Source organism: Canis lupus, chromosome 16 (assembly GCF_003254725.2).
Source record: "Canis lupus dingo isolate Sandy chromosome 16, ASM325472v2, whole genome shotgun sequence".
Classification (NCBI taxonomy): domain Eukaryota; kingdom Metazoa; phylum Chordata; class Mammalia; order Carnivora; family Canidae; genus Canis; species Canis lupus.
This window is the reverse complement of record NC_064258.1, coordinates 11,754,671-11,779,041: the sequence shown is the minus strand read 5'-3', so window position 1 is coordinate 11,779,041 and position 24,371 is coordinate 11,754,671. Positions and strand designations below refer to the sequence as shown.

Here is a 24,371-nt window from a genome sequence, read left to right as displayed (position 1 = left end):
AGGGAAACAAAAGCAAAAAGGAACTATTGGGACTTCATCAACATAAAAATCTTCTGCACAGCGAAGGAAACAATCAGCAAAACTAAAAGACAGCTTACAGAATGGGAGAAGATATTTGCAAATCACATACCTGATAAAAAGTTAGTATCCAAAAACTTCAAAGAACTTATTAAACTCAACACCCAAGAAACAAATAATCCACTCAAGATTTTGGCAGAAGATACGAATAGACATTTTACCAAGGAAGATGCAGATGACTGACACATGAAAAGATGCTCAATATCACTCTTCATCAGAGAAATGCAAATAAAAACTACAGTGAGATATCACCTCATACCAGTCAGAATGGCTAAAATTAACAACACAGGAAACAACTGATGCTGGTCAGGATGCAGAGAGAGGGGAACCCGCTTACACTGTTGGTGGAAATGCAAACTGATGCAGCCACTCTGGAAAACAGTATGTAAATTCCTTTAAAAAGTTAAAAACAGGGATCCCTGGGTGGCGCAGCGGTTTAGCGCCTGCCTTTGGCCCAGGGCTCGATCCTGGAGACCTGGGATCGAATCCCACGTCGGGCTCCCGGTGCATGGAGCCTGCTTCTCCCTCTGCCTGTGTCTCTGCCCCTCTCTCTCTCTCTCTCTCTGTGACTATCATAAATAAATAAAAATTTTAAAAAATTAAAAAAAAAAAAAGTTAAAAACAGACCAGTAATTGCACTACTAGGTGTTTATCTGAAGGAAACAAAAATACTGATCAAAGGGCACATGCACCTTGATGTTTATAGCAACATTATCAACAATAGCCAAATCATAGAAAAAGCCTAATGAATTAATAAAGATGTGATACATATATATATTCATATATATGAATATTAGCTATCAAAAAAATAAATGAAGATGTGAGATATATATTCATATATTTATTAATTCATATACTTATTAATTATTTTAATAATTTTTTGCCTTTAATTTTAATTTAACTTTTTTTGCCATTTCTTCCACTTTATTTCATATTCCCACCACAATAATGACTCCTTTAATTTAAACTAAAAACCATAGAAGGTTCCTGAAAGGGTGGCAGCAAAGGATTGGAGATGTCAAAGCCTGAGGGACAGGTAGGGTGGGGAATCAGCGAATAGTCTTGACTGGGCTCTTGAAGTTGCTGGTGGCTTGGAGCTGCAGCTGGTAGGCCATTGGATGGCTCTTGAAACCATAGAGCCTGGGCACAAACTGGTTCGCGGGCCGCTTGGGCTGGTACTCGGGGTGCACCATGAAGAGCATGTGAGGGAAACCGGTGCCGAAGTAGGCGCCATCCGTGTGATGGTGCCTCGATGACTTGGGTGTGTACATGTCCATGCACTTGGGGCAGTAGAGCTTCACCATGGCCTCACCTGGGATGTCCGAAAGGCTGATGGAAGCATTGGATGGTTCTCACAGTACACACAGGGACAGTAGCCAAAGTCTGCCTGCTGGTACTTTTCCAACATCTGGGCGATGCCACGTTGGTGAGGATATAGCAGGCGTGGATCAATCCATAAAGCATCTGGGCTGCCTGCTCAATCAGGTCGCTCTGGTTGGGGTTGTCTCCCAACTCTTCATCAGGCTCCAGGTCCAAAATCATGTCTAGAGCTTGTCGAGTTTGTCGTTCCACTGTCAAAAAGAATAAAATCTTGCCATTTGCAGTGATGTAGATGGAGCTAGAATGTATTATACTAAGTGAAACTTGTCAGAGAAAGACAAATACCATATAATTTCACTCATATGTGAAATTTAAGAAACAAAACAGATAGGGGAGAGAAAAAAAGGAAGAGAAAGTGGCAAATCATAAAAGAGACTCCTAACTATATATAACAAACTAAGGGCTGCTGGAAGGGAAGTGAGTGGGAGGATGGGGTAAGTGGGTGCTGGGTATTAAGGATAGAACTGGAGGGTATTATGCTGAGTGAAGTAAGTCAATCGGAGAAGGACAAACATTATATGGTCTCATTCATACAGGGAGTATAAAAAAAATAGTGAAAGGGAATATAGTAGAAAGGAGAGAAAATGAGTGCGAAATATCAGGGAGGGTGACAGAACATGGGAGACTCAACTCTGGGAAACAAACAAGGGGTAGTGGAAAGAGAGGTGGGCGGGGGGATGGGGTGACTGGATGATGGGCACTGAGGGGGGCACTTGACAGGATGAGCACTGGGTGTTAAAATATATGTTGGCAAATCAAACTCTAATAAAAATACATACAAAAAAATAAGGATGCTGTGATGAGCATGGGTGTTATATGTAAATGATGAATCACTTAATTCTACTCCTGAAATTAATATTACACTATATGTTAACTAACTAGAATTTAAATTTAAAAAAAAAACTAAAAATAAATAAATAAGAAAACATTAAAAAATAATTCTGGACTAGAAACACATGGTAATTTTTTTTCTCTTTCTTTTAATTACTAAACTTTTATTTTTTACTTTAGTTATTGGGTGTCAAATGTGTTGTTGCTATAAATGATCTAATCTTTTCAAAAAGTATGTGGGGTGTAAATTATATATAAAAATAAAGACTATGATTGTACCTAAAAAGAGAGTGAAAGAGAGAAAGATTAGGCAACCTGGCATTAGTGTAGACCATGAGTGAACCGATCACACAAAGCCTTTTAAAACTATCTCATGGGTTTACCAAAAGACTCCACCCCAAGATTCCTAGAACTCATACAGCAATTTGGCAGTGTGGCAAGATACAAAATCAATGCCCAGAAGTCAGCGGTATTTCTGTACACTAACAATGAGACTGAAGAAAGAGAAATTAAGGAGTCAATCCCATTTACAATTGCACACAAAAGCATAAGATACCTAGGAAGAAACTTAACCAAAGAGGTAAAGGATCTATACCCTAAAAACTACAGAACACTTCTGAGAGAAATTGAGGAGGACACAAAGAGATGGAAAAATATTCCATGCTCATGGATTGGCAGAATTAATATTGTGAAAATGTCAATGCTCCCCAGGGCAATTTACACATTTAATGCAATCCCTATCAAAATACCATGGGCTTTCTTCAGAGAGTTGGAACAAATCATCTGAAGATTTGTGTGGAATCAGAAAAGACCCCAAATAGCCAGGACAATATTGAAAAAAGAAAACCAGAGTTGGGGGCATCACAGTGCCAGATTTCAAGTTGTACTACAGAGCTCTAATCATCAAGACAGTGTGGTTCTGGCACAAAAACAGGTACATAGATCAATGGAACAAAATAGAGAACCCAGAAATGGATCCTCGGCTCTATGATCAACTAATATTCGACAAAGCTATACAGGAAAAAGGAAAGTCTCCTTAATAAATGGTGCTGGGAAAATGGAACATCCACATGCAGAGAAGAATGAAACTAGACCATTCTCTTACACTAGACACCGAGATAAACTCAAAACGGATGAAAGATCTAAATGTGAGACAACAATCCATCAAAATCCTAGAGGAGAACACAGGCAACACACTTTTTGAACTTGGCCACAGCAACTTCTTACAAGTTACACCTATGAAGGCAAGGGAAACAAAAGCAAAAGTTAATTATTGGGACTTCATCAAGATAAGAAGCTTTTGCACAGCAAAAGAAACAGTCAACAAAACTAAAAGACAACCTACAAAATGGGAGAAGATATTTGCAAATGACCTATCAGATAAGGGCTAGTATCCAAGATCTATAAAGAACTTATTAAACTCAATAGCAAAGAAAAAAACAATCCAATCATGAAATGGGCAAAAGACATGAACAGAAATCTCAGAGGAAGACATACACATGGCCAACAAGCACATGAGAAAATGCTCCACATCACTTGCCATCAGGAACATACAAATCAAAACCACAATGAGATACCACCTCACACCAGTGAGAATGGGGAAAATTAACAAGGCAGGAAACCACAAATGTTGGAGAGGATGTGGAGAAAGGGGAACACTCTTACACTGTTGGTGGGAATGTGAACTGGTGCAGCCACTCTGGAAAACTGTGTGGAGGTTCCTCAAAGAATTAACAATAGATCTTCCCTATGACCCAGCAATTGCACTACTGGGGATTTACCCCAAAGATACAGATGCAGTGAAACGCTGGGACACCTGCACCCCGATGTTTATAGCAGCAATGTCCACAGTAGCCAAACTGTGGAAGGAGCCTTGGTGTCCATCAAAAGATGCATGGATAAAGAAGCTGTGGTCTATGTATACAATGGAATATTACTCAGCCATTAGAAATGACAAACAGGGACAGCCTGGGTGGCTCAGTGGTTTAGTGCTGCCTTCAACCTGGGGCCTGATCCTGGAGACCAGGAATTGAGTCCCATGTCGGGCTTCCTGCATGTAGCCTGCTTCTCCCTCTGCCTGTGTCTCTGCCTCTCTCTCTCTCTCTCTCTCTCTGTCTCTGTCTCTCATGAATAAATAAATAAAATCTGTAAAAAAAATAAAGAAAGAAAAGAAATGACAAATACCCACCATTTGCTTCAACGTGGATGGACTGGAGGGTATTATGCTGAGTGAAGTAAGTCAATCGGAGGAGGACAAACATTATATGGTCTCATTCATTTGGGGAATATAAATAATAGTGAAAGGGAATAGAGGGGAAGGGAGAAGAAATGGGTAGGAAATATCAGAAAGGGAGACAGAACATGAAGACTCCTAACTCTGGGAAACGAACTAGGGGTGGTGGAAGGGGAGGAGGGCGGGGGTGGGGGTGAATGGGTGATGGGCACCCAGGGGGGCACTTGATGGGATGAGCACTGGATGTTTTTCTGTATGTTGGCAAATTGAACACCAATAAAAAATAAATTTATTATTAAAAAAAGAACATTGTATGGTTTCATTCATATGGGGAATATAAAAAATAGTGAAAGGGATTATAGGGGAAAGGAGAGAAAATGAGTGGGAAATATCAGAGAGGGAGACAGAACATGAGAGATTCCTAACTCTGGGAAACAAACCAGGGGTAGTAGAAGGGAGGTGGACAGGGGGTTGGGGTAACTGCAAGACTGGCACTGAGGGGGGCACTTGATGGGATGAGCACTGGGTGTTATACTATATGTTGGCAAATCGCACTCCAATAAAAATATACAAAAAAAACAAAACTCTCTCATGGGTTTAAATGTGCCTAAAAATTTCATAAGGGAAGAATACAGACAGAATTCCTGATCAAAAAATAAAATAAAAAATAAAAAATCCTAGTCATAGAAAATCTCCAAAATATGTTTTACTTCAGGAATGGCAACATTAGGAGGTCTGTGGACCAACACCCCAGTGAAACTGGCAAAAATTCTTTTAAAAACAACCATATAGAAAACATCTGCAATTGTGCTAGGGTCATGCAGCAAGAGACTATTTATTCATGAAAAGCTACCAAAGATGGACCAAATCTACTAATCTACTAAAACCATAAGAATAGCAAATGTCTTCAACATTTGATCTGCAGCATACTTGCTTCCCCCATCCCAAGTTCAGCATGATAGAGACGTTCTTTATAGATCTTGGAAAATAGCCCTTTATCTGATATGTCATTTGCAAATATCGTCTCCCATTCTGTAGGTTGTCTTTGAGTTTTGTTGACTGTATCCTTTGCTGTGCAAAAGCTTCTTATCTTGATGAAGTCCCAATGGTTCATTTTTGCTTTTGTTTCTCTTGCCTTCCTGGACGTCTTGCAAGAAGTTACTGTGGCCGAGCTCAAAAAGGGTGTTGCCTGTGTTCTTCTCTAGGATTTTGATGTAATCTTGTCTCACATTTAGATCTTTCATCCATTTTGAGTTTATCTTTGTGTGAAAGAGAGTTTCATTCTTGTGTATGGTGAAAGAGAGTTTCATTCTTCTGCATGTGGATTTCCAATTTTCCCAGCACCATTTATTGAAGAGACTGTCTTTTTTCCAGTGGATAGTTTTTCCTCCTTTATCAAATATTAGTTGACCATAAAGTTGAGGGTCCACTTCTGGACTCTATTCAAGGTTGGTGTGACCAGAATACAGGGTTTCTATTACCGTCAAGGACCCAGTGGAGGGCTATGGTATCTTTCTGGGAGGGGCTTCTACCAGCATTTCTCATTCCCCATAGTCATATATTACCAGGACTAAATTTCAGGCAGATGCAGCCTTTGACCTAGCTACTAGTGTCTACCTAGTGTCTACCTAGTGTCTACTCATGCACCAACAATATCAAGAGTAACATTATATAAACAATCCAATCAAAAGGCAGAGATTTTCATAGTGGAGTAATAAAAATACATCCAAGTATCTGTTGTCTAAAGGAGAAACGCATCAAGTTCAAATATACAAATTGAAAGTAAAGGACAGAAAAATATTTTTATGTAAATAGCAACCATAAGTAAGCTGGAGCTATCCTAATACCAGACAAAAGATACTTAAATTTTTTTTAAGTTATATATACACATGTATACTATGGAATATTACTCAGCCATTAGAAATGACAAATACCCACCATTTGCTTCAACGTGGATGGAACTGGAGGGTATTATGCTGAGTGAAGTAAGTCAATCGGAGAAGGACAAACATTATATGTTCTCATTCATTTGGGGAATATAAATAATAGTGAAAGGGAATATAAGGGAAGGGAGAAGAAATGTGTGGGAAATATCAGAAAGGGAGACAGAACATAAAGACTTCTAACTCTGGGAAACGAACTAGGGGTGGTGGAAGGGGAGGAGGGCGGGGGGTGGGGGTGAATGGGTGACGGGCACTGAGGGGGGCACTTGACGGGATGAGCACTGGGTGTTATTCTGTATGTTGGCAAATTGAACACCAATAAAAAACAAATTTATTATTAAAAAATAAAACAAGAAAAAAATATAAAGATGAATTAAAATACTTAATGATTCAAAAATTAGTAATATACTTCTAAAGTAACTTTTGAATCAATCCAGTCATTCCATTCCCTAAGTATATATGCTAAAGAAACAAATGCATGTTCATCAGAAATATGTTCATAACAGTTTGTGTATAATAACCTTAAACAAGAAATAAACCAAATTGCCACCAGTAAAAGAGTAAGTAAATCATGATATATTCATATGATGGAATTCCAAACAACAATAAAAAAGAATGAAATATTGTTAAACAGGACATGTATGACTCCTACAGATATTAAAAGTCAAGAAAGTCTGACACATAGAGTACATGCTGGATGATTCTGTTTATACAAATGTAAAACTTGTCTCTGATAATGCAAATCAATCTAGTGGTTATCTCTTGGAAGTGGTATATGATGTGAAGGGGCACAAGAGAACTCTGGGGTGATGTAAATGTTTTATATGTTGATGGTGGTTACACAGACATATGGATATGTAAAATTCATCTAGAGGTATTAAAATTTGTGCATCTTAGAGTGTATAAGTTAGGCCTTGTTAAAGAAATATTTAAAATAAAGGAACTGAAATAATTCAGTGCCTATAAAAATAAAAAAATGAAATACTTCAAAAACAATTAGGACAAGATCAAATTTATAGCTTTGTATTCTTTCTTTGTTAAGGGGTAATAACTATAAATAAAGGAATTTAATATTGATCTTCAAATGTTGTAAAATGATAAAATAAGAAAAAATTATCAGAGGTAAAAGTTAATAATGATAAAAAGAAATAAAAAGTAAAGGTATAAAAAAAAAACCACAATGAGATTTCAATTCACACTCATTGGAACAGTTATTATCAAGAAAACAAGAGATAGGGGGACACCTGGGTGGCTCAGTGGTTGGGCATCTGCCTTCAGCTCAGGAGGTGATCCCGGAGACCTGAGATCATGTCCCACATCAGGCTCCTTGCATGGAGCCTGCTTCTCCCTCTGCCTGTGTCCCTGCCTCTGTGTCTCTCATGAATAAATAAATACAATCTTTAAAGAAAAAAAAGGAAAAGGAAACAAGAAATAACAAGTGCTGGCAAGTATGTGAAGAAAAGGGAACTCCTATACTGTTGGTGGAAATGTAAATTGGTTCAACCACTATGAAAAACAGTATGGAGTTTCCTCAAATGATTAAAAATACACCCACCGTATAATCCAGCAATTCCATTATGGGTCTATACCCAAAGGAAATAAAAACAAGATATTGAATAAATATATAAATTACCCTGTTTATTGGAGCACTATTCACGATAGCCAAGATATAGAAGCAATTTAAGTGTCTAACAACAGATAAATGGATAAAGCAGAGGTTTGAATGTGTGTATGTTCAAATAGTATTTGAAATATTATTTAGCAATGATAAAGAAGGATAGATAACCTGCCATTTGCAACAGGGACAGACCTGAAGAGTGTTATGCTAACTGAAATAAGTCAGAGAGACAAAGACAAGTACTGTATGATATCACTCACATGTGGAATTTTAAAAAGACAAACTTAATTTAAAAAAAAAAAAAGCCAAACTTGTAAAAATAGAAAATAAAATAATGATTACCAGGGAAGAAGGGTGGGGAGACAGGATAGATACTGTTTAAGGGTAAAAATCTACAAGTAGTAAATAACATTAGAAATATAATCCACAATACCATGAATGTAGACAACAATATTATATTATGATCATCCAACTTGCTAAGATACTAGACCTTAATTATTCCAACTACTAAAAAGAAAGGATAATTATGTAATGTGAGGGGATGGTAATTATCACTACAATGGTCATCATACAATAATATGTAAATGTAACTTATTGTACACCTTAAACTTACACAAGGTTACATATCAATATATTTCAATTAAAATAAATGAGTATCCCAGTTATGTCAGGTGCTAGCTGTGTGACTTAAGGGCTTTGTACCTCAGGCACCTGCTCAGGGGTAGATATGAAGATTAAATGAGGAAATACACAAAGAGCACTTAGACTGAGCTCAACAGTGAGGGATATGTACATGTTTGTACTAATTTGTACTGCTTTCTCAAAGTTAGTCAAGACACACTATATTGATTTCATGACCCAGTAACAAGTCAAACCCAGCAGTTAAGAAACATAGCTATGCTATAACCTAGACTGTATCCTTCAGATCACAAGCCACACAGCACTCAAAAGGCAAAGTGCCTATAGCCTGTATCAGCAGGCTCTCCAAGCCAGCAGCTGGCACAGCAGGAGCCTGATGCACAGACAGTGATGCCATGATGTCTGCACCCCCACCATAGTACTCTCACCAGGACACCTTAAGAACTGCTGTATCTAAGTGCTTGCCCACAAGGAGTCTGTTCTAGAATGGAAAAGACGCATCCATGAGAAATATGTTGCTCCTATGACAACATAAAAGGGGTTATGTTGATGGTAAGATTTCCTTCTTCTGCCAATTATGGCCAGAGACAGGGAATTGGGAGCCTGTTGCCAGGGGAGAAGAGGTCTGCTGAAATGCTCCCCCTTTCTTTCTAAGAAGAGTGCCTAAACACAATGGGAAAAGAGGGCCATCCTGCAAAGATTCCCTGATCAAACTCCAGCCAGGTTATTCTGAGCCCTCTTCTGGACTGACCTCAGCCCTGGCCTATAAAGACTTGAACAAAACATGAACATAATCCCTAAAAATTCAAGCCTGTATTGCTAGAATAACCCCAAGCCCCTTAAAATGCCTTCCTGAGAAAACTTAAGGCTGCAAAGGAGTTGATGGTTTGTGGCAGTCAGCCAGCCTGAAGCTAGGGCCACTATCCCCTCACCTCTATGGGAGAAGCCTTTGCCACATGCACTAGTTAGCAAACTCAGGTGGCTTTAATGTGGATCAATGCCCTCTTCCCTATTTGTGTAAGTTTTCACTTCCCTGACTCTGTTCAAGTCCCCCATTTCCCCTCTGTACTCCTTCAATTCTGTTTTCAAAATGCCCAGTCACCTCTGCACAAATCAAACTTGAGTTCAGTTCATACCGGACTATTCCCTATTGCAATAGAATATTACTGATTGAAATCTGTCCTTACTACTTTAACCAATATCCAGTTTTCTTTAATTTTGACATCCCTACCTCCTGGGAATCAAATCAGGGCCCTTGCTAATTGCAATAAAATACTAGGAAGGTTCTAGGGCATTTAACTCTGCTACCAGATCAGGTTTCCATATCATATTGATCAGGCCCTTGAATACACAATGCTGGCCAGGAGAACACAGCTGGGGGGAAAACATTGTAAAACAAACAATGAGAACAGCGTGGATTTTAAAAGTCTTACTGAAATGCATCTAGTGGAGATCACCTATAGAAAATGATCCCAGAAATGAACAAGGGGTAATGGAAGGGGAGGTGGGCAGGGAGATGGGGTGACTGGGTGATAGGCACGGAGGAGGCACTTGGTGGGATGAGCACTGGGTGTTATACTATATGTTGGAAAATCTAACTCCAATAAAAAAAATATAGAAGCAAGCAAGCAAGAAAGAAAATGATCCCAGGACTATAGCTATTACATAGGATGCTCTTTCTGCTTTAAAAGGTCTGTAAGATTATAGTACGATGGGGAAGAGCAAGAATAGTGGAATTCCTAAGAACTGAGAGAGGCAAACCCTATGAAAAAGTAAACAGTTGTCAATCACTTGCATTAGAACAGTCGGAAGTGCTGCTGTCTCCATGCTGGTGAGCTTTGTAATCCTGGAAAATGCTGTGTGCCTTCTTGGTGCACTAAAAGATTAAAGTATTTCATGAGAAGCTGATACATCCAGGCATTAATTCTAATTCAATATTTAGAGGTGCTTCGTTAATTTTACAATTGGAAAAAATATTCCATGCTCATGGACTGGAAGAATTAATATTGTGAAAATGTCAATGTTACCCAGGGCAATTTACACATTTAATGCAATCCCTATCAAAATACTATGGATTTTCTTCAGAGAGTTGGAACAAATCATCTTAAGATTTGTGCGGAATCAGAAAAGACCCCGAATAGCCAGGGGAATATTAAAAAAGAAAATCATATCTGGGGGCATCACAATGCCAGATTTCAAGTTGTACTACAGAGCTGTGATCATTAAGACAGTGTGGTACTGGCACCAAAACAGACACATAGATCAATGGAACAGAATAGAGCATCCAGAAGTGGACCCTCAACTTTATGGTCAACTAATATTTGACAAAGCAGGAAAGAGAAAGAGTATCCACTGGAAGAAAAGACAGTCTCTTCAATAAATGGTGCTGGGAAAATTGGACACCCACATGCAGAATAAAGAAACTGGATCATTCTCTTACACCAGACAACAAGATAAACTCAAAATGGATGAAAGATCTAAATGTGAGACAAGAATCCATCAAAATCCTAGAGGAGAACACAGGCAACACCCTTTTTGAACTTGGCCACAGCAATTTCTTGCAAGATATATCCATGAAGGCAAGAGAAACAAAAGCCAAAATGAATTATTGGGACTTCACCAAGGTAAAAAGCTTCTGCACAGCAAAAGAAACAGTCAACAAAACTAAAAGACAACCTACAGAATGGGAGAAGATATTTGCAAATGACCTATCAGATAAAGGATTGGTATCCAAGATCTATAAAGAACTTATTAAACTCAATAGCAAAGAAAAAAAACAATCCAATCATGAAATGGGCAAAAGACATGAACAGAAATCTCACAGAGGAAGACATACACATGGCCAACAAGCACATGAGAAAATGCTCTGCATCACTGGCCATCAGGGAAACACAAATCAAAACCACAATGAGATACACCGGTGAGAATGGTGAACACTAACAAGACAGGAAACCACAAATGTTGGAGAGGATGTGGAGAAAGGGGAACCCTCCTGCACTGTTGGTGGGAATGTGAACTGGTGCAGCCACTCTGGAAAACTGTGTGGAGGTTCCTCAAAGAGTTAAAAATAGATCTTCCCTATAACCCAGCAATTGCACTGCTGGGGATTTACCCCAAAGATACAGATGCAGTGAAACGCCGGGACACCTGCACCCCGATGTTTCTAGCAGCAATGTCCACAATAGCTAAACTGTGGAAGGAGCCTCAGTGTCCATCGAAAGATGAATGGATAAAGAAGATGTGGTCTATTTATACAATGGAATATTACTCAGCCATTAGAAATGACAAATACCCACCATTTGCTGCGACGTGGATGGAACTGGAGGGTATTATGCTGAGTGAAATAAGTCAATCGGAGAAGGACAAACATTATATGTTCTCATTCATTTGGGGAATATCAATAATAGTGAAAGGGAATAGAGGGGAAGGGAGAAGAAATGGGTAGGAAATATCAGAAAGGGAGACAGAACATGAGAGACTCCTAACTCTGGGAAACGAACTAGGGGTGGTGGAAGGGGAGGAGGGCGGGGGGTGGGGGTGACTGGGTGATGGGCACTGAGGGGGGCACTTGACGGGATGAGCACTGGGTGTTATTCTATATGTTGGCAAATTGAACACCAATAAAAAATTTATTATTAAAAAAATAAATAAATAAAATAAATAAATACAAATAAAAATTAGTGAAAGGGAATAAAGGGTAAAGGAGAAAAAAAATGAGTGGGAAATATCAGAAAGGGAGACAGAACATGAAGGACTCCTAACTCTGGGAAACGAATTAGGGGTGGTGGAAGGGGTGGTGGGCGGGGGATAGGAGTGACTGGGTGACCTGCACGGCGGTGGGCACTTGACGGGATGAGCACTGGGTGTTATTCTATATGTTGGCAAATTGAACACCAATAAAAGATAAATTTATTTTTAAAAAATGTAGGGCTGTTTGTTCCAGCTCTATAAAAAACACTAATGCGGGCAGCCCGGGTGGCTCAGCGGTTTAGCGCTGCCTTCAGCCCAGGGCCGGATCCTGGAGATTTGGTATCGAGTCCCACATCGGGCTCCCAGTGTGGAGCCTGCTTCTCCCTCAGCCTGTGTCTCTGCCTCTCTCTCTCCCTCTCTGTGTATCTGTCATGAATAAATAAATAAAACCTTTTTAATAATGCTAATGGTATTTTGATAGAGATTGCACTGAATGTGTAGGTTGCTCTGGGTAGCAATAGACAATTTTGGGGGTAGCATTAACAATATTTGTTCTTCCAATGTATGAGAATGGAATGTTTTTCCTTTTCTTTATGTCTTCCTCAATTTCTTTCATAAGCATTCCATAGTATCCAGAGTACAGATCCTTTACCTCTTTGGTTTATTCCTAGGTGTCTTATGGTTTGGGGGACAATTGTAAGTGGGATCCATTCCTTGATTTCTTTCATCTGTTCATTGATAGTGTATAGAAATGCAACTGACTTCTGTGCATTGATTTTATATTCTGCGATTTTGCTGAATTCCTACATCAGTTCTAGCAATTTGGGGATGGAATCTTTTGGGTTTTCTATATAAAGTATCATGTCTACAAATAGTGAAAGTTTGACTTCTTTGCCAATTTGGATGCTTTTTATTTCTTTTTGTCTGATTTCTGAGGCTAGGACTTCTAGCACTATGTTGAACAGCAGTGAGAGTGGACATCCCTGTCTTATTCCAGACCCTGGAAGAAAATCTCTGTTTTTCCCTGTTAAGGATGATATTCACTGTGGATTTTTTGTATGGTTTTTAGGATACTGAGGTAAGTTCCTTCTATCTTTATACTGCAGAGAGTTTCAATCAAGAAAGGATGCTGTATTTTGTCAAATGTTTTTTCTTCATCAACTGAGAAGGATCATATGGTTCTTATTCTTTCTTTTATTAATGTTGTGTATCACATTGATTTGCAGATGTTGAACCACCCTTGCATCTCAGGAATAAATTCCTCTTGTTCATGGTAAATAATCCTTTTAATGAACTTTTGGATCCAATTTGCTACTATCTTGGTGACAAATTTTGCATCCATATTCATCAGGGATCTTTGGTCTGTAGTTCTTCTTTTTGGTGGGGTCTTTATTTGGTCTTGGGATCAATGCTGGCCTCATAGAATGAGTTTGGAAGTTATTCTTCCATTTCTATTTTTTTGAAACAGTTTCAGAATAGGTACTAATTATTTAAATGTTTGGTGGTATTCCCCTGGGAAGCCGTCTGGCCCTGGACTCTTGTTTGTTAGGAGATCTTTGATATCTGATTAAATTTCTTTGCTGGGGGATCCCTGGGTGGTGCAGCGGTTTGGCGCCTGCCTTTGGCCCAGGGTGCGATCCTGGAGACCCGGGATCGAATCCCATGTCGGGCTCCCGGTGCATGGAGCCTGCTTCTCCCTCTGCCTGTGTCTCTGCCTCTCTCTCTCTCTCTCTCTCTCTCTCTGTGTGACTATCATAAATAAATTAAAAAAAAATTTCTTTGCTGGTTATGGCTCTGTTCAGATTTTCTATTTCTTCCTGTTTCCATTTTAGTAGTTTATATATTTCTAGGAATGCATCCAAATTGCCTAATTTGTTGGAATATAATTGCTCACAATATTCTCTTATAATTGTATTTCTTCAGTGTTGCTTGTGATCTCTTTTTCATTCATGATTTTATTTCTTTGAGTCCTTTCTCTTTTCTCTTTTTAATAAGTCTGGCTAGGGATTCATCGATCTTATTAATTCTTTCAAAGAATCAGCTCTTGATTTCATTGATCTCTTCTGGGTTTTTTTTTTTCCCCATATCATTGCCTTCTGGTCCACTCTCTATTATTTTTCTACTCCTGCTAGATTTAGGCTTTATTTGTTGTTCTTTTATCAGCTCCATTAGATTTCAGGTTATGTTGTGTCTTTGCAACTTTTCTTGTTTCTTGAGAAAGGCCTGTGTTGCTATATACTTCCCTCTTAGGACCACCTTTGCTGCATCCTCATAGTTCAGGGGACATGTCTAGAAAAATGTTGCTACAGGAATATCTGAGAAATTGCCCTCTTCTAGAATTTTTTAATTTCAGATCTCACAATTAGGTCTTTGATACATTTTGAGTTTATTTTGTGTATCATGTAAGAAAATGGCCTACTTTCATTGTTTTTGCAAGTAGCTATCCAGTCTCCCAACACCACTTGTTGAAGAGACTTTTTCCCACTATTTTTTCCTGCTTTGTCAGAGAGTAAATGATCATATAATTATAGATTTTTTAGTGTTGTTTTATTAATCCGTGTCCATTTTATACTAACAGTATACTGTTTGAATTACTACAGCTTTGTAATATAACTGGAAGTCTGGAATGTATTACCTCCTGTTTTGTTTTTTCAAGATTGCTTTGGCTACTTGGGGTATTCTGTGGTTCCATATAAATTTTAGGATTGTTTTAGCCGTGAAAAATGCTGGTGATATTTTGATAGGAATTGCATCCAAAGCGTAGATTTCTTTGGTTGGCATAGACCTTTTAACAATATTTGGCCTTCTCATCCATAAGCATGGAATGTCTTTCCAATTGTGTCATCTTCAACTTCTTTAATCATTGTTTTATAGTTTTCAGAGTATAGGTCTTTTACCTCTTGGTTAAGTTTATTCCTAGGTATTTTAATATTTTTGGTTCAATTGTAAATGGGATTATTTTATTAATTTGTCCTTCCGCTGTTTCATTATTAGTGTATAGAAATGCAACAGATTTCTGCGTGTTGTTTTTGTATCCTGTGACTTTACCAAATTTATTTATCAGTTCTAGAAGGTTTTTGAAGGAGTATTTAAGGTTTTCTGTGTGTACTATTATGTCATCTGCAAATAGTGAAAGTTTTACTTCATCGTTGCCAATCTGGATGCACTTTATTTCTCTTTGTTGTCTGATTGTTGTGGCTAAGATTTAGAGTACTATGTTGAAGAGAAGTGGTGAGAGTGGACATCTTTGTATTGTTCCTAACCTTAGGGGGAAAGTTCTCAGTTTCCTCATTGATGATGGTGTTCTCTGTGGGTTTTTTACATAAGACATTTATTATATTGAGATACGTTCTCTCTAAGCCTACTTTGTTGAGAGTTTCTATCATGAATAGATGCTATACCTTGTCAAATACTATTTCTGCATCTATGAAATGATTATATGGTTTTTATCCTTTTACTGATCTGACGTATCATGGTGGTTGATTTGCAAATATTGAACCATCCATTTGATTGTGGTAAATGATTCTTTAATCAATGTGTTGTTTGTATTTTATTGAGAATTTTTGCTTTAATATTCATCAGGGATATTGATCTGTAGTTCTCTTTTCCAGTAATGTCTTTATCTAGTTTTGGTATCAAAATAATGCTGGCCTCATAGAATAAGTTTGGAAGTTTTCCTTCTTTTTCTATTTTTTTGGAATAGTTTGAGAAGAATAGGAATTAATACTTCTTTAATGTTTGGTAGAGAAGAGTTAAGATGGAAGAGTAGTATGGGGATCCTTGGCTTTCCTTATCCTTTGAACATAGTTGTATTGAGGTCAGATCACTTGTAACACCCAGGAAATCAATCTGAAGATTAGAAGAAGGATTTCCACGGCTGGAGGGAGACAGCATGGCAGCTGCAAGATGTGTGTGAGTGAATTAGGGGAGAGGAAATCTGCCCTGCTGCAATGGGGAAGGATATCTTTCCCCAGGGAAAGGGGAAAGAGGGAGAGACGGGTTGAGAATGTGCAGCATCAGGTTAGCACAAGAAGAAAACTTCTTGGACTATTGACTGGGAAGCCAGAGGAACTGAGTGGTATAGGTTATTGCAAACAGTGAGTGGAGCTCAAGTTCAGAGATTTTGGAAGTGCACAACTTTCTCCAGAGGAAAGTTGTACTGAATATGCAAACTGGCATAGCCACTGTGGAAAACACAGTATGGATGTTTCTCAAAAAGTAACAAATAAATCCATCCTACCACCCAGCAATTGCACTCCTAGGTATTTATCCAGATATAAACATAATGATTTGAAGTAGCTCATGCATCCTAATGTCCACAGCAGCAATGTCCACAATAGTCAAAATACGGAAAGAGCCCAGATTTCCATCAATATATGAATGGATTAAAAAGAAATAATATATATATATATACCATTGTTATGTATATATATCACAGAATATTACTCAGCCATCAAAATCTTGCCCTTTGCAATGACATGGATGGAACTAGAGGGTTTTATGCTAAGCTAAATATGTCAAGTCAGAAAATGACAAATACCATTTGATTTCACTGATATGTGGAACTTAAGAAACAAACAAAAAACCACCCATGAACATAAGGGAAGGGAAGAAAAAAATAAAATAAAAATGGAGAGGGAATCAAACCATAAGACACTTCTAACTATAGGGAACAAACTGAGGGTTACTAGACAGATGGTAGGTGGGGGGATTTTGTAATTTGGTGGTGGGCATTAAGGAGGGCACTTGATGTAATGAGCACTAGATGTTATATGCAACTGATGAATTACTAAATTCTACCCCTGAAATTAATGCACTATATGTTAACTAATTTGAATTTAAATAAAATCTAAAAAATAATTAATTAAAAAATAAATGTTTGGTAGAATTTGCCTGTGAAGCTATCTATCTGGTCCTGGACTTTGTTTGCTATGAGGGTTTTGATTACTGATTCAATTTATTTGCTGGTTATCAGTCTCTTCAAATGCTCTATTTATTTCTGCTTCTGTTTTGGTAGTTTATATGTTCCTAGGAATTTATTGTTTCCAAGTTGTACAATTTTTCATACTATTCTCTCACAATACTTTGTATTCCTGTAGTGTTGGTTGTTATTTCTCTTCTCTCATTTGACACTTTTTTTGAGATTTATTTATTTATATGAATCTAGTGAGAGGTTTTTATTGATTTGTTCAAAGAATCACCTCTTGGCTTCATTGATCATTCTATTGTTCTTTTTTAGTTTCTATACCATTTATTTGTGCTCTAATATTTATTATTTCATTCCTTCTGCTGCTTTTAAGGGGTTTTTCTCTAGCTTCTTTAGGTATAGGGTTAGTTTGATATTTTTCTTGCTCTTTTGAGCTAGATCTGTATTGCTATAAACTTCCCTCTTACAACCACTTACTATATCCCAAAGTTTTTGCACTGTATTTTCATTTTCATTTGTTTCCATGTACTTTTTAATTTCTTCTGTTTCCTAGTTGATGCATTCATTGTTTAGTAGCATGTTGCTTAACCTCCATGTATTTATGGTCTCTTTAGATTTTTTCTTGTAGTTAACTTCCAGCTTCATAGTACTTTGGCCAGAAGAGAAGCATGGTGGTGAGCCTGGCTGGCTCAGTTGGTGGAGCATGGGACTCTTGATTTTGGGATCATTCAGGCCCCACATTCAGTGTAGAGATTACTTAAAAATAAAATATTTTTTTTAAAAAGGTATGTATGGTATGACTTCAATCTTCTTGAATTTTTTGAGGTAGGTTTTTAAAGCTAATATGTAATCTATTCTGGAGAACTTTGGACAGGCCTTCTTAACTCATTTTGAGCATGGACTCCTCTAGCCATTTTGTAAAAAGACTTCAGAAATGTGCTTGTATGCATAAAATGAGGTACAGAGCCTCATAAGGGAAATCAATTATATTAAAATACAGTAATAAAGATAGTAGAAATTTTAAAACCTTACAAAAAATAGTTATGTGTACTTCTTTATTAATTTATTAAAGCATTAGCCTGCCTGAAGATCTAATAACCACAGCTATTTTCAGGTTGTGGTGAGTATAAATAAAATTTTGAATTGTTAACAACTATGGCATAATATGACCTGTGGTTTCTCTTGGCATCCAATGCACTGGTCTTTCTAATCCTTCTCTTTCGTTGGCTCCATTCATCATGGAAGAGAAAGCAATGATTCTTGTAAGGTCTGGGGAAAATAAATAAATACTTTTAACCATCCACATTAATTGACCCCTAAATGTTGTTCATAGACTGGAAGTCTGTAGAACCTAGGTAAAGAACTTCTGAAGAAGCAGCCTACATGGGCTCAAGGAATCTTTACTGTACTCTGGAATTCCATCCACAGCATCCAGTAGATGGGAAGTAAAATAAAAGAGCTCCAAACATCAGGACTGGAGTCAGACCACCACCACCACCACCACCCCCTTGGAGTGCAAATGGCCATTCCTGGAAGAGAGCAATCAGTAGGTGCAGTCATCTGACTGGAAACTATGGACCTGTAAGTCATAGTCCATGGACAACTTGATGCAGCTGCAAATGGGTGGCCAGTGTGTTAACTGAGGTTAATAGTCCCTAGATTCAGGGCATGGAAGAAGGGACTGCTAGGCAGACATAGGCAGAAGAAAAAAGGTGAATAACTGACTGCTCATTTCCTCTGGGAATGGTGAGCTCTGTAATTGGGCTTCTTACTTGCCTTATCTACTGCTGTTGCCACAGTGCCTGGGCAAAGCAGGCATTAAGAAGATACATATTGAATAGAATAATAAGCTTTTCTATCTGAGCAAGATCTTTGAAATCATCCTATTCATGTATTTTTCTTTTCTAGGTAAGTAAACAGACCTCATTTGGTTCCCACAACCACAACCATAAACTTGGGAAGAGAAAGACTGGAAGGAGCTTATGCTTCCACCTCCTGACTTTTTCTGCCACCCATTATGGCCCTGACATATTTCTGTCATAAAATCTACCTATATGTAGAGCTGAGCAGGATATGGGAATTTCCAGAAGTCTGAGGACAGTGTTAAGAGCTGTTCCTGGGAACCCTGGGTGGCGCAACGGTTTGGCGCCTGCCTTTGGCCCGGGGCGCGATCCTGGAGACCCGGGATCGAATCCCACATCGGGCTCCCGGTGCATGGAGCCTGCTTCTCCTTCTGCCTGTGTCTCTGTCTGTGTGTGTGTGTGTGTGTGTGTGTGTGTGTGTGTGTGTGTGACTATCATAAATAAATAAATAAATAAATAAATAAATAAATAAATAAATAAATAGCTGTTCCTGACTCAGGATCTGTATACCTGACTCAGGATCTGTGTACTGCAAAGGGAGAAGTTTCAAGTGAAACTAGGCAATGGGGATCCCTGGGTGGCGCAGCGGTTTGGTGCCTGCCTTTGGCCCAGGGCGCGATCCTGGAGACCCGGGATCGAATCCCACGTCAGGCTCTCGGTGCATGGAGCCTGCTTCTCCCTCTGCCTGTGTCTCTGCGCCTCTCTCTCTCTCTCTCTCTGTGACTATCATAAATAAATAAAAAAATTAAAAAAAAAAAAAAAAAAAGAAACTAGGCAATGATGTAGGATTCAGACTAGGTTCTCTGGGCAGAAAAGAACAAAGGAAGTTTGGTCTCTGTCCACCAACTAAAGTGTCAAGGGTAGAAGGACATCCACATTCAAAGAGACTGCAAGATCCATCTCTGAGCACTCAAAGATCCTTATATCCACAGATGCTTGCTTCCCGGGAGATCGGAAGCCCAGGTTTCTTTCTGCTCTGGTAGCAGTCAGTATGATGGGCCATAGGCATAGAAGGATCCCTGGAACCTATAACCTTTTCCATGCCACTACCTAGCCAAGGGTGGGCAGAGAGGCTCAAGATAGAGAATGAGGAGGCACAGTGAACTTAGTCCTCTTCTGGAGTCCAGGACTGGGCTCCTCACTGGAACCTCTTATACTTGATCGCACTTACTATAATCAACATAGAACTGATGTGTAGGATGGCAGTTAGAACTAGGCTTAGGTGACAGACTAGGGTAGGAATGCCATGAGTTAAGTTAGGGTGGAAGGAGAGGTCACCATGAATGTGTCAGTGACTGAGGAGGTGACTGTGTATGTGTATGTGAGAGTCACCTGCCATCTTCTATATCTGGAAGGCAGTTGGAAGGAAGACCCTTTCTCCCTACATACCATCCTTTCCCACATACATAATTGTAATGGGAACATGGTGGTTTAGTTCTGAACTTAAATGTAATCAGCATGTCCTGGCTCCAACAAGCTTTGGGGACTCCTGAGACCAAATTAAAGTGGCATCCTAGTGAAAGTTCCACTTTTAGTACATTAGTATGAAAAAACTCTGTAGACCAGTAAACTAGTGAAAAAATTTAAGTCTGTAAATTGTTATAAGGGCATATAGTAAATAAAAAGTTATTCAGGAAGTCTACTATATTTAGTAAAAAAAATAAAATAAAAGAGAGAGAGAGAGAGAGAGAGAGAAAAGTCCCAACATTACTTGAACCAAGATCCATGCCTTGTCCCTATTCTAGCTCAGCAAGATGGAATTTCCCCTCGCCATTGGTACAGCCAAGAACACAGGGCTCCTTCTCACTCCTGCCTCTAGTCAGAGGGCTCTCTTCCTAGGAAAGACAGAAATCAGCACAAGAGCCATGGCTCAGACATTTTTTCAGTGGAGAGAAGCAAACCATAGAACAGAGAGTTCCAATTTTCCCTCCAAAGGAAATGACCTCATTTGCAATAGGTTGTAAAAAATAGTCAAACCTAAGAGAGCTCTAACACCAGTGAAGCCTGTGTAAAATGCAGTTGGGAATCAATTGATGCATTCATCAAAGATACAAGCTAAACTTTAGGCCAGTTAGTTTGCCAGAAAGAAACAGGAAAACAGGGATCCAAGAATCTTCCTGGGATCAAAGCAAATTTCAAACACTAACTTTGAAACTTATCTCTTCAAAGGAGCCTGAATTTGGTTAATTTGGGGGCCAGAGGTTGAGGACTCTTCTCAAATAATGCAGTTTCAAAATTCCCAAGGGCAGACAATGACCCATAACTAGCACTAACAACATCCTAAGACTAGGTACATGGGTACATGACTTAATAAATAGGTAAGAATGATGTTTAACTTACATTATCAATTATTGAGAATTGAGTGCCCCTCCACAGATCAATAAAAGAAACTAGAAAGGCCAGAAATAAACCCACATTTATACAATTAATCTTTGACAAAGGAGGAAAGAATATGCAACAGGAAAAAGATAGTCTTTTCAACAAATGGTTTTGGGAGAACTGGACCACTACATGCAAAGGAATGAAACTGGACCACTGGTTTACATCACACAAAAAATAAACTCAAAATGGACTAAGGATCTAAAATGTGAGAGCTAAAAACTACAAAAACCCTATAAGAGGGTGCAGATAGTAATTTCTCTAAAATAGGATGTAGCAACTTTTTTCTAGATATGTCTCCTGAGGCAGAGGAAACAAAAGCAAAAATAAATTCTTGGAACCTCATCAAAATAAACTCTGTACAGAGAAGAAAACAATCAATAAAACTAAAAGGCAACCTACAAACTGGGAGAAAATATTTGTAAATGACATACTTGATAAAGTGTTAGTATCCAAAATGTATAAAGAACTTTCACAACTCAACACCCAAAACAAATAATCCAATTAAAAATGAGCAGATGAATAGACATTTCTCTAAATAAAACATCCAGATGGACAACAGACACATGAAAAGATTCTCAACATCACTCATCATCAGGGAAATGCAAATCCAAACTACAATGGGATATTACCTTACATCTGTCAGGATGGCTAAAATCAACAACATAAGAAACATCAAGCATTGGCAAAGATGTAAAGAAATAGAAACTCTTGTGCACTGTTGTGGGTGCCAACTGGTGCAGTCACTGTGAAAAACTGTTGAGGTTCCTCGAAAAGTTAAAATTAGAACTATCCTATGACCTAGTAGTTGCACTACTGGATATTTACCACCCCCCCCAAAAAAACCCAATAATACAAGGAGATAAATGCATCCTGTTGATTGCAGCATTACTTATAATAGCCAAACTACTGAAACAGCCAAAATGCCCACTGATTGATAGACAAATGGATGAAGAAGTGAGATATATATATAGATACAATTTAGCTATAAAAAGAATGAAATCTTGCCATTTGCAACAACATGGACAAATCTAGAGAGTATAATGCTGCATGAAATAAGTCAATCAGAGAAAGACAAATATCATATGATTTCACTCATATTTGGAATTTAAACAAAACAAACATACAAGGAATAGAGAGAGAAACCAAGAAACAGACTTAATTATGGAAAACAAACTGATGGTTACCCGAGGTAGATAGGTTAAATAGGTGATGAGGATTAAAGAGTATACTTATCATGATGAGCACTGAGTAATGCACAGAATTATTGAATCACTACGTTGTATACCTGAAACTAATATTATATATATATACATATATATAATATATTATAATATATATATAATATAGTATGTTAACTATACTGGAATTAAAATTTAAAATGTTAAGCAATAAATAAACAAATTTTAAAAAAGAATTGAAATACTCAAAGAAAACCATTGTTCTCTTGAATAACCTAATTCTAATGTTTACTTATTCAGCAAATCCCTAAATCTCTAAATATTTTAAACTTTAATGAAAGTAAGAAAGGAGGGAACGGGATGCAGGAACAAAGGGAGAAAGAGAAGGGAGAGAGGGAGGAAGGCCTCTAAATGACTTCCTCACCTCTAATCTTGCTTCTCAGATATAATCACATATAACACATTATGATTTTTTTAATAAATTAATTTTTTATTGGTGTTCAATTTACCAACATACAGAATAACACCCAGTGCTCATCCGTCAAGTGCCCCCCTCAGTGCCCGTCACCCATTCACCCCCAATCCCTGCCCTCCTCCCTTTCCACAACCCCTAGTTCATTTCCCTGAGTTAGGAGTCTTTTTCTTCTCCCTTCCCTTATATTCCCTTTCACTGTTATTTATATTCCCCAAATGAATGAGAACATATACTGTCCTTCTCCGATTGACTTAGTTCACTCAGCATGATACCCTCCAGTTCCATCCACGTTGAAGCAAATGGTGGGTATTTGTCGTTTCTAATGGCTGAGTAACATTCCATTGTATACATAAACCACATCTTCTTTATCCATCATCTTTCGATGGACACCGAGGCTCCTTCCACAGTTTGGCTATTGTGGACATTGCTGCTAGAAACATCGGGGTACAAGTGTCCCAGCGTTTCATTGCATCTGTATCTTTGGGGTAAATCCCCAACAGTGCAATTGCTGGGTCGTAGGGCAGGTCTATTTTTAACTCTTTGAGGAAACTCCACACAGTTTTCCAGAGTGGCTGCACCAGTTCACATTCCCACCAACAGTGTAAGAGGGTTCCCTTTTCTCCGCATCCTCTCCAACATTTGTAGTTTCCTGCCTTGTTAATGTTCCCCATTCTCACTGGTGTGAGGTGGTATCTCATTGTGGTTTTGATTTGTATTTCCCTGATGGCAAGTGATGCAGAGCATTTTCTCATGTGTATGTTGGCAATGTCTGTGTCTTCCTCTGTGAGATTTCTGTTCATGTCTTTTGCCCATTTCATGATTGGATTGTTGGTTTCTTTGGTGTTGAGTTTAAGAAATTCTTTATAGATCTTGGAAAATAGCCCTTTATCTGATATGTCATTTGCAAATATCTTCTCCCATTCTGTAGGTTGTCTTTGAGTTTTGTTGACTGTATCCTTTGCTTTGCAAAAGCTTCTTATCTTGATGAAATCCCAATGGTTCATTTTTGCTTTTGTTTCTTTTGCCTTCATGGATGTATCTTGCAAGAAGTTACTGTGGCCAAGTTCAAAAAGGGTGTTGCCTGTGTTCTCCTCTAGGATTTTGATGGATTCTTGTCTCACATTTAGATCTTTCA

General features: G+C 38.3%; 1 pseudogene; it reads right to left on the bottom strand.

Annotated features, from left to right (window-relative positions):
- Window positions 1-980: 980 nt before the first annotated feature.
- The window catches only part of LOC112670486 (casein kinase II subunit beta-like), a 45,284-nt pseudogene continuing 21,893 nt past the window's right edge, over window positions 981-24,371 (bottom strand).